The sequence below is a fragment of the Lampris incognitus genome, chromosome 1 (genome assembly GCF_029633865.1).
Source record: "Lampris incognitus isolate fLamInc1 chromosome 1, fLamInc1.hap2, whole genome shotgun sequence".
In the NCBI taxonomy this organism is placed as follows: Eukaryota; Metazoa; Chordata; class Actinopteri; order Lampriformes; family Lampridae; genus Lampris; species Lampris incognitus.
The window spans coordinates 8,216,915-8,226,914 of NC_079211.1; the positions used below are offsets into that span (position 1 = coordinate 8,216,915).

The 10,000-nt window shown below is 54.5% G+C and overlaps 1 pseudogene; it reads left to right on the forward strand.

Moving 5' to 3' along the window:
* The first annotated feature begins 8,433 nt into the window (after positions 1–8,433).
* LOC130114416 (dipeptidyl peptidase 9-like) overlaps positions 8,434–10,000 on the forward strand; it is a 10,757-nt pseudogene continuing 9,190 nt past the window's right edge.

A 10,000-nucleotide genomic window follows, 5' to 3' on the forward strand; every position in this document is an offset into this window, starting at 1 on the left:
GATGAAGTGAAGCTACAAAGGAAGACAAACCCACGAGGCGTCTCGGTTGTGTTGAAGGGCTCCGTGAGAGAAAACACCCCACTTCCACTTCCTGAGACGCTCCTCAGGAGGTGAAGAGCTCCTCAGGAAGTGAAGAGCTCCTCAGGAAGTGAAAAGCTCCTCAGGAAGTGAAGAGCTCCTCAGGAAGTGAAAAGCTCCTCAGGAAGTGAAGAGCTCCTCAGGAAGTGAAAAGCTCCTCAGGAAGTGAAAAGCTCCTCAGGAAGTGAAGAGCTCCTCAGGAAGTGAAGAGCTCCTCAGGAAGTGAAGAGCTCCTCAGGAAGTGGCCCTTCCTCCTTCCTCTTCTGCTCGAGTGGTCTGGGAGAGCTGTCAGGGGCCAGCACAGACCACGTCTGTGTGAGTGTGTGTGTGCAATAAATGGAAAGCCCACATGAAGGCTGGAACACCTGGCCGGCTCGCTGTGGGCCCTGCGTCTCCTTGGCGGCTCGTTGTGGGCCCTGCGTCTCCTTGGCGGCTCGTTGTGGGCCCTGCGTCTCCTTGGTGGCTTCACTGTGGGTCCTCGCGTCTCCTTGGTGGCTTCACTGTGGGTCCTCGCGTCTCCTTGGGGGCTTTGCTGTGGGCCCTTGCGTCTCCTTGGGGGCTTCGCTGTGGGCCCTCGCGTCTCCTTGGGGGCTTCGCTGTGGGCCCTCGCGTTTCCTTGGCAGCTTCGCTGTGGGCCCTTGCGTTTCCTTGGCAGCTTCGCTGTGGGCCCTTGCGTCTCCTTGGCGGCTTTGCTGTGGGCCCTCGTGTCTCCTTGGCGGCTTCACTGTGGGCCCTCGTGTCTCCTTGGCGGCTTCACTGTGGGCCCCTCGCGTCTCCTTGGCGGCTTCGCTGTGGGCCCTGCGTCTCCTTGGCGGCTTCGCTGTGGGCCCTCGCGTCTCCTTGGCGGCTTTGCTGTGGGCCCTCCGTCTTCTTGGCGGCTTTGCTGTGGGCCCTGCGTCTCCTTGGCGGCTTCGCTGTGGGCCCCTCGCGTCTCCTTGGCGGTTTCGCTGTGGGCCCTGCGTCTCCTTGGCCAGCTCGCTGTGGGCCCTTCCATCTCCTTGGCGGCTTCGCTGTGGGCCCCTCGCGTCTCCTTGGCGGTTTCGCTGTGGGCCCTGCGTCTCCTTGGCCAGCTCGCTGTGGGCCCTTCCATCTCCTTGGCGGCTTCGCTGTGGGCCCTGCGTTTCCTTAGCGGGCTCGCTGTGGGCCCTGCGTCTCCTTAGCGGGCTCGCTGTGGGCCCTGCGTCTCCTTAGCGGGCTCGCTGTGGGCCCTCATGTCTCCTTGGCGGCTTCGCTGTGGGCCCTGCGTCTCCTTAGCGGGCTCGCTGTGGGCCCTGCGTCTCCTTAGCGGGCTCGCTGTGGGCCCTGCGTCTCCTTAGCGGGCTCGCTGTGGGCCCTTGCGTCTCCTTAGCGGGCTCGCTGTGGGCCCTTGCGTCTCCTTAGCGGGCTCGCTGTGGGCCCTTGCATCTCCTTGGCGGGCTCGCTGTGGGCCCTGCGTCTCCTTAGCGGGCTCGCTGTGGGCCCTTGCATCTCCTTGGCGGGCTCGCTGTGGGCCCTGCGTCTCCTTAGCGGGCTCGCTGTGGGCCCTGCGTCTCCTCGCAGAGTGGGAGGAGGAACACTTAAACAGTTTCGTTCGGAGGGAAGCCGCCAGACATTCCAATTTCCTCTTCCTTCTTTTCCCAGAAACACACGACGAGTCCCTCCTCCTCCTCCTCCTCCTCCTCCTCCTCCTCCGTGATCCTGCCGACAAGAAAAGGTCTCGGGGGCGGGACGTCGCTCCAGTGTTAAAGTCTTACCGGGTTTTGGGTCTTATTTACCGACACAGGATCCGGAACAACTTCCAGTCCGTTCCGTATTTTAGAGGACACCGACTTTATTGGTGTTCAGTTTTATGGTCGACATCCCTACTTATGTCTGTCAAAAGACTGTTTGCACCCCTTCGGCGGCGCGGGGGGGTGGGGGTGGGGGGTGGTGGTGTTACAAACGGAGCAAACGAGAAGGAAACACAGATGATGGTGCTCTTCATCGTCACATAAACAAGCGCTCCTCATCATCACGCGACTGTGTCCACCGTCACGTATACACACCTCGAGTCGGCAGAAGTCTTCACAGCGCCGGATTCAAACAGCGGGGGATCGCGTTACAATAGCTTATACTGGGAGGTGGGGGTGGGGGTGGGGTGGGGTGGGGGTGGTGACAGGGGCAGTAGTATGTGAAATAAATGATCTCAGAATAGTTTGCGGTCGTACACACAACCCGCTCCCCGAGTCACGCCGAGAGCAACTGCCAAGGATTTCCTCCAGGCCTCGTGAGTAATGGATGAGCACCGCGCAACACATCCATGAGGTCTTCCTGAGCTGGACGTCACAATACACACACACTACACACACACACACACACATATACATCTATATCTATATATCTATACCTATATCTATATCTATATGTATATACCTATATGTGTTATGAAAGCTCCTCTGACTCATCCTGGAAAGGCAGCACATTTATAGACGACGCCACGAATGGACAGCGAGTCGTAACGGGGTGTTGGGTTTATGAAGACCTTGTTATCACGCGCTCCGATCTCGACTTCCTCACCCCCCCACTTCAGCTCTCGCCTGTAGTTTTGAGATCGGCCATTAGAGGGCGCCAGAGCCCATCCCGCCTCCTTTGACCCCGAACTGGCTTGTGAAGCGCGCCACGACGCGACGTTATCCTTTGTGTGCGCGTGCGCGTCATAGGAACGTTATGAATGGACAGCGAGTCGTAACGGGGTGTTTGGGCTTATGAAGACCTTGTTATCACGCGCTCCGATCTCGACTTCCTCACCCCCCCACCCCCCACTTCAGCTCTCGCCTGTAGTTTTGAGATCGGCCATTAGAGGGCGCCAGAGCCCATCCCGCCTCCTTCGGCCCCGAACTGGCTCGTGAAGCGCGCCACGACGCGACGTTATCCAGCCGGCTTGGTGTGCGCGTGCGCGTCATAGGAACGTTATGAATGGACAGCAAGTCGTAACGGGGTGTTGGGCTTATGACGACCCTTGTAAACACGCGCTCCGCTCTCGACTTCCTCATCCCCCCACCCCCCACTTCAGCTCTCGCCTGTAGTTTTGAGATCGGCCATTAGAGGGCGCCAGAGCCCATCCCGCCTCCTTTGACCCCGAATTGGCTTGTGAAGCGCGCCACGACGCGACCTTATCCAGCCGTCTTGGTGTGCGCGTGCGCGTCATAGGAACGTTATGAATGGAGAGTGAGTCGTAAAGGGCTGTTTGGGCTTATGACGACCTTTGTAAACACGCGCTCCGCTCTCGACTTCCTCAACTCCCCCCGCCCCCCCCCGCGCCCTCGGCTGTCGGTTGTAGTTTTGAGAGTAACCTTTAGAGGGCGCCTCCGTTGACCCTGAACCGGCTCCAGGACACAGTAACACACCTCGCCATGTGGTTATCCAGTCGTCTCCCGAGGACGACGGCGGGCGCGCGTGCGCGCGTGCACGTGTGTGAGTCCACGTTGTGTGAAGCTGTGCTGCCAATCTGCATGTACCCATAAGAGGCTGTGTGTGTGTGTGTGTGTAGCTGGTTGTGTTTTGTGTCTACGTGTGTGTGTGTGTCTACGTGTGTGTGTGTGTGTCTACGTGTCTACGTGTGTGTGTGTCTAAGTGTCTACGTGTGTGTGTGTGTCTACGTGCGTGTGTGTGTGTGTGTCTATGTGTGTGTGTCTACGTGTATGTGTGTCTACGTGTGTGTGTGTCTACATATGTGTCTACTTGTGTGTGTGTGTGTGTCTCTGTGTGTGTCTCCGTGTGTGTGTGTGTGTGTGTGTCTACGTGTATGTGTGTGTCTCCGTGTGTGTGTGTGTGTCTCTGTGTGTTTGTATCTCTACCCGTGTGTGTGTGTGTGTGTGTCTACGTGTGTGTGTGTGTGTCTACGTGTGTGTGTCTCCGTGTGTGTGTGTGTGTGTCTACGTGTGTGTGTGTCTCCGTGTGTGTGTCTACGTGTGTGTGTCTACGTGTGTGTGTGTGTCTACGTGTGTGTGTGTGTGTCTACCTGTGTGTCTACGTGTGTGTGTCTACGTGTGTGTGTGTGTGTGTCTACGTGTGTGTGTGTGTCTACGTGTGTGTCTACGTGTGTGTGTCTACGTGTGTGTGTGTGTGTGTGTGTCTACGTGTGTGTATGTGTGTGTGTCTACGTGTGTGTGTGTGTGTGCGTGTCTACGTGTGTGTGTGTGTGTCTACGTGTGTGTGTGTGTGTGTGTCTACGTGTGTGTCTCCGTGTGTGTGTGTGTGTGTGTGTCTACGTGTGTGTGTGTGTGTGTCTACGTGTATGTGTGTGTCTCCGTGTGTGTGTGTGTGTCTCTGTGTGTTTGTATCTCTACCCGTGTGTGTGTGTGTGTCTACGTGTGTGTGTGTGTGTCTACGTGTGTGTGTCTCCGTGTGTGTGTGTGTGTCTACGTGTGTGTGTGTCTACGTGTGTGTGTCTACGTGTGTGTGTGTGTCTACGTGTGTGTGTGTGTCTACCTGTGTGTCTACGTGTGTGTGTCTACGTGTGTGTGTGTGTGTGTCTACGTGTGTGTGTGTGTCTACGTGTGTGTGTGTCTACCTGTGTGTCTACGTGTGTGTGTCTACGTGTGTGTGTGTGTGTGTGTCTACGTGTGTGTATGTGTGTGTGTCTACGTGTGTGTGTGTGTGTGTGCGTGTCTACGTGTGTGTGTGTGTGTCTACGTGTGTGTGTGTGTCTACGTGTGTGTGTGTGTGTGTGTCTCCGTGTGTGTGTGTGTGTGTCTACGTGTGTGTGTCTACGTGTGTGTGTGTGTGTGTGTCTACGTGTGTGTGTGTGTGTGTGTCTACGTGTGTGTGTGTGTGTGTGTCTACGTGTGTGTGTGTCTCCGTGTGTGTGTCTACGTGTGTGTCTCCGTGTGTGTGTGTGTGTGTGTGTGTGTGTGTCTACGTGTGTGTGTGTGTGTCTACGTGTGTGTGTGTGTGTCTACGTGTGTGTGTGTGTCTACGTGTGTGTCTCCGTGTGTGTGTGTGTGTGTGTGTGTGTGTGTCTCCGTGTGTGTGTGTGTGTGTGTGTGTGTCTACCTGTGTGTGTCTACCTGTGTGTGTGTGTGTGTGTCTACGTGTGTGTGTGTGTGTCTCCGTGTGTGTGTGTGTGTGTCTCCGTGTGTGTCTACGTGTGTGTCTCCGTGTGTGTGTGTGTGTGTGTGTCCGGGGGGGGGGGGCAGGGTGTGCTATCTATTTACAGAACACATGTGTTTGGCCGAATACTTCCTGACTTCCTCGCTCTTGGCACTCAGACGCGCGGCCACAGTCTGTGTATTGTCTCAGAGCGGTGGAGGTCGTTGGTACTTGAAAGAGATCTCGGGGCTGCTTGTGTGTGATTTATGCCCCGCGTGTTTGATATCGATCATAAAACGAAAACACAGCCGAGGGAAGGAAAACGCATCTCCTGTCGAAGTGCCTCCGTCCTTTTGATGTCAAGGCCTCGAGAAAAGAAAGGAAGAAAAGCGCACAATGCTCCCAAGGTGCGGGGCCTTTTTGGCAGTAGCCCCTCCTGGAGGATCCTCCTCATGTGCCACATCCCCGGTTGCCCCCCGACAGAACCGTAAATCTCCCAGTAAGGGGGAACGGCACATTGTCTCGCTCGAAAGCAAATGTTTTGTCCCGTCGTAAAAAGTCGGGCTATGCGGCGTTGAGCGAACAATGGCGAGTTCAGAAAAAGCCGCCTCTCGGGCTCCTGTTCACCTCCACGCTGATATTCCGGGGGTTCGAATCCTCGTTGACATTCCCAGTCTTCCACCCAGTTAATCACATGTAACCCCGAAGGCCGTATTCCTGAAGTTGCTGTTTGGACGGGAACTTAGAAGTGCACATCGCCGGTTTCTTGGGGGACCGCTTTACCGGCGACACCGATCCGGACGACCCGTTCCAGATTTCACCTCCTGCCAAACGTTTGCAAGGTACACAAGTTCACCAAAACCCACCAGCGGTTCACCGACAGCGGTGCGTGCTAAAACAACGACCCGCTGCACGTGTGTTTGCTGACGCGATACTGCCATCTGCTGGCACAGCCTGAGATTGCATTTAATTTGCAATCTCGTCCCTTGAAATACATTCATTCGTCTTCAGCCGCTTCTCCGGGGTCGGGGGTCGCGGTGGCAGCAAGCTAAGTAGGGCACTCCAGACGCCCCTCTCCCCAGCACCACCCTCCAGCTCCTCCCGGGGGATCCCAAGGCCTTCCCAGGCCGGATCGGACCTGTAGTCCGTCCAGCGAGTTCTGGGTCTACCCCGGAGTCTCCTCCCCGTTGGAGGTGCTGGGTAAACCTCCAAAGGAAGGCGCCCAGGAGGCCTCCTGATCAGACGCCCCGAACCGGCTCTACTCCGAGCTCCCTCTGGATGTAGGCCGAGCCCGCCTTAAAACGCAGAACACGCACGTTACAGCTCTCAGACTTCAGTCGAAGTGCATCATGTCAGTTTCTGGTTCATCACATGTGTGCCCCTCTTGGGTTCCCACTCCCCCCCTAGGTCGGGAAACCTCCCCGGGGGAAGTTCCGGGATGAGACACCCCTCGTGACAGAGGTGCAACGTGACCGAATCGAAGGGAAAGATAAAAAAAAAAAGCTCTGTTAAGGAGGACTGTGGGGGGTGGGGGGGGGGTGGCTGCCGCGACGCCTCGGGTTCGCAGGCAAGGGGGGCAGGAAATGAAATGTTTTACTACTGTTCAAATTTATGTCCAGGAATTTGTGCAAACAGAGTGTGTGTTGCACATTAGGGCCGAACCTGATTTATCGCCGCCCCGCTCCTGTGGCCTCGGAGTGGAGGTCTCTCCCAGACTTTCTCATTTCAAATAAACCGGTAGCCCCCCCCCCACCCCCCCTCCCCCCGCAAGACGATAGCTGCCATTTAGGATCGCGTTTCAACGGCCTCGAGATCAGCGCTCGCTTAATAGCCGTGATATTTAGATCGCAATCGCACAGACTTTATTTTTCTAAACTGCCCATTGATTTTCAAGTAGGTTTAGGACCCCCACCCCCAACCCCCCCCACCCCCACCCCCACCCAAGCTCTGGGTATATAGTTTTTTTTAGTTAACCGTTTCTGATTGAAGTCTTTCAATCCCAAATCTCAGCTGTCCTGAATGCGTTAACACCTTTAACACCTTGGGTGGGGTGGGGTGAGGTGGGGTGGGGTGGGGGTTGACATTCCCATAGAGTGCCGTGCCATTAAGACTACTCCACTACGGTATTGTTATCACTCCCAAAAATCCAACAAAAATCTGAGGAATTTCTCCAGGGGCTCCGGCGTGTGTGTGTGTGTGTGTGTGTGTGTGTGTGTGTGTGTGTGTGTGTGTGTGTGTGTGTGTGTGTGTGTGTGTGTGTGGTTGGTTGAACACACACACACACACACACACACACACACACACACACCATCGACTCCCACCCCCTCCTCCCCCGCCTCCTCTTTCCAGGAAGGGGGGGGGGGCTGCTGCCTGAGAGCTAAATTGTGATGCTGCAAAAAAAAAAAAAAAATCTTAAAATCATCTGACTTGTTTTGGCCAATCTTCTTCTACGTCTTAATTTGTTCTTCGTTGTTAGTTTTGATTGGCTGCGTCATAACAGGACGAGTTGAACGGTCTCACGACATTGTTCGTTTTTGCAAAAAAAGAAATATTTTTGAGAATAGCCGTGTTCATCACGCGGTTCACTTTTTACAGCGTATTTTACAGCGTATCGTCAGTGTGCTAATCAGACACAGCGATTAATGTCCCCCACATATCAAATACTGCAGACAGGAGGGAGGGGTCGGTGTGTGTGTGTGTGTGTGTGTGTGTGTGTGTGTGCGTGCACATGCATGTGCACAAGGGCTATTTTTTTTTCAGTAACACAAATGTGTACCCGTCCTTTGCTGAAGGGGTACACTGGTGTAAATCTAGCCTGAGTAAAACTCTTCCTGGTCCAAACTTCCCGCTCAGTTCCGGAAACACCTCCACCGACGTGAGCTCGTCGACAGAGAGAGACGCCGTTTGTGTACTCCAGAAGTATTGTATCTCTCACTTTCCAGCAGTGCGGTTGCTGTTTGATGCTGTGGCAACCCAGTGTTGAGTATTTCAGCTGAAATACTGAACACGTGCAACTGAGAAGCTCCTCTATGCTGCTTTCAACACCTACCAAGCAGTAAAGCAGCTGGCTTCACCAATTAACGAAAGTGATGACGCGTTGCTCAAATTAAGTCGAGTCGAGGTTTATCAGTCACGAGCCCGGTAACATTACAGCACCGTGACAGAAGCAGGCGGCGACGAGATGCTTGGGCCTACATCGAAGCAAGCAGCAACAACCACTGAACCCACAAGGGTTCTGTTTCTGCTCCTCTACGTGCTGTTTTTCATTGGTAGCCATTAACCGTTAACGACAAGTATCCAAATGTAATGGCGTCTGCAGGAGAACTGCGCGGAGACTGCCGCAAAATGAAAAGAAGAGGGAGGAATCCAGGAACTCTGGATTATCTCCTCAATGTGCCCCTGCTGCTGCTGCAGCGCACAGCCGAGCAAACCGGGCTGGTGTTGCACCAAGATCGGCAACCTTTGAAAACGGTGACCTGCACGGGAAGCTATTGTGAGCAACACAAATGCACCAAAACTGAAGCTATTAGGGATAAAGGAAGATGGCGGCGCGAATTCATATTTGCAGCGGCCTCACCCAGTACTGCTGTGGGAAGATGGCGGCGCGAACTTAAGTTTGCGGCGGCCTCACCCAGTACCGTCCATGCAACGTCTTTGTCCACATCTGCGTCTACTTGTGTGTCTTCAGTTGATGGCTGGGTGGCGCTGGATCGGCTTGGGAGAGCTTTGTTCTGTGGGCCCAGGGACCACGGCCCTGCCTGGAGCTACACCCGAAGAGCTAACACCAAGGGCGGTCTGACAGGACATGGAAGCAGGGTAGGCTAAGCTAACCGCTAGCCCATGCAGACTGGCAGTTCCAATAACACCAAGGGTGGTCTGACAGGACATGGAAGCAGGGTAGGCTAAGCTAACTGCTAGCCCATGCAGACTGGCAGTTCCGATAACACCAAGGGTGGTCTGACAGGACATGGAAGCAGGGTAGGCTAAGCTAACTGCTAGCCCATGCAGACTGGCAGTTCCGATAACACCAAGGGTGGTCTGACAGGACATGGAAGCAGGGTAGGCTAAGCTAACTGCTAGCCCATGCAGACTGGCAGTTCCAATAACACCAAGGGTGGTCTGACAGGACATGGAAGCAGGGTAGGCTAAGCTAACTGCTAGCCCATGCAGACTGGCAGTTCCGATAACACCAAGGGTGGTCTGACAGGACATGGAAGCAGGGTAGGCTAAGCTAACTGCTAGCCCATGCAGACTGGCAGTTCCGATAACACCAAGGGTGGTCTGGCGGCGGCCTTGCCCGGTGCTGACTGTCTTTTTGGTGTTATTGGGATGTTTTTCCGCAGCAGGAACTGGGAGACTAGTCAGGATCGAGGGAAAGATGAATGGAGCAAAGTACAGAGAGATCCTTGATGAAAACCTGCTCCAGAGCGCTCAGGACCTCAGACTGGGGCGAAGGTTTACCTTTCAACACGACAACGACCCTAAGCACACAGCCGAGACAACGAAGGAGTGGCTTCGGGACAAGTCTGTGAATGTCCTTGAGTGGCCCAGCTAGAGCCCAGACTTGAACCCCATTGGACATCTCTGGAAAGACCTGAAAATAGCTGTGCAGCGACGCTCCCCATCTAACCTTACAGAGCTGGAGAGGATCTGCAGAGAAGAATGGGAGAAATACCCCAAATATAGGTGTGCCAAGCTTGTAGCTTCATACCCAGGAAGACTTGAGGCTGTAATCGCTGCCACGGGTGCCTCAACCAAGTACTGAGTAAAGGGTGTGAATACTTATGTACATGCAATATTTCAGTTTTTTTATTTTTAATAAATTTGAAAACATTTCTACAAAACCTTTTTCACTTTGTCATTATGGGGTATT